This window comes from Otolemur garnettii, unplaced genomic scaffold (genome assembly GCF_000181295.1).
Source record: "Otolemur garnettii isolate 467f Iridium unplaced genomic scaffold, OtoGar3 scaffold00237, whole genome shotgun sequence".
Lineage (NCBI taxonomy): Eukaryota > Metazoa > Chordata > Mammalia > Primates > Galagidae > Otolemur > Otolemur garnettii.
This window is the reverse complement of record NW_003852632.1, coordinates 354,359-355,476: the sequence shown is the minus strand read 5'-3', so window position 1 is coordinate 355,476 and position 1,118 is coordinate 354,359. Positions and strand designations below refer to the sequence as shown.

Below are 1,118 nucleotides of genomic sequence, written 5' to 3'. Positions count from 1 at the left end.
TTTCTAAAAGCAGAGTATGAATGTCTTAACTCAATAACTAAGAAAATGACATGAAGGCTACGTTAACCAGTTTGATGAAAGTATTTCAAAATGTATATGAAAATACCACACTGTACCTCATGATTGCATCAATGTACACAGCTATGATTTAGTTTTAAAAAAATCTTTTAAAAAAACAAACTCAGCAATAGAGGGGAGGAGCAAGATGGTGGCTGACTAACAGCTTCCTTCCAACTGTACACGGTGAGTCTGGGGAGAGGAGATTGCAGGCATCTCTGGCTGGTGGGATTAGCCCAGAAACATACCTTTGGAGACATAGGGAGTCAGCGAGGGACCTCTGGACCCCATAAGGTGGACAAAAGTAGTGGAGAACTGGTAAGTGCTTGTGTATGTGCGTTTAGTCTACCCCCACCAGCAGCTGTAAGTACAGCAGCTGCAAGATTGCAAACTGGAAAGGCCTTCCCTGTGAGCTGTTTGAGTATTTTTTTGGACTTGGCAGTCAGTTGAACTACCTTGGGAGAACTTGGGCAAGAGAGCAGAGGACTTTAAGCATTGTCTAGGGCCCCAGACTGAGCCACTGAGCCAGAGGGAGCTAATAGTGTTCAACTGTGGGCCTGGCAGAGCCATTGTGGGAGAACTGCCCCAGCAAGCTCCACCCTCAGGGTCACAGAGCAAGGATTGGGTGGGAGTGAGTAATCTAGTGACTGAGCAGCCTAAAGGTGGGGACTGAGATGCCTTGCAGCCTTGGTCCTCAGGGACATAGTGTGAGATCCGTTTAGGCGCACTGAGTAAGTAGAGCGCCACTTCAGGAGTGATCCCAGTGACAAGTGCTTTCCCAGGAAAGCTTCTGCTTAGCCCAGGTTGGCAGTTTAAAGTGCCTTTTAAGCCAGCTGAGGTGAAATTTAGGCTCTCCACCCTACGTGGTTTGAAAAATCAGCAGAGGCCTCCAATCTCCATCTCTCGTACAGCCATATCAGCACTGTGATTAACATCTCATACCCCAGAAGATCACCTGTTGCCCAGGCAATATTCAGCAAGATATATATAACACTTTGTTTTGTTTTGTTGTCTGTTTGGGGTACTTTTGTTTTTGTTTTTCTTTCTTGTTTTTTTTTTTT

General features: G+C 45.6%; 1 protein-coding gene across 1 annotated transcript in view; it reads left to right on the top strand.

The window, feature by feature from the left end:
* The window catches only part of SPIDR (scaffolding protein involved in DNA repair), a 533,511-nt gene that overhangs the window by 494,628 nt on the left and 37,765 nt on the right, over positions 1–1,118 (top strand).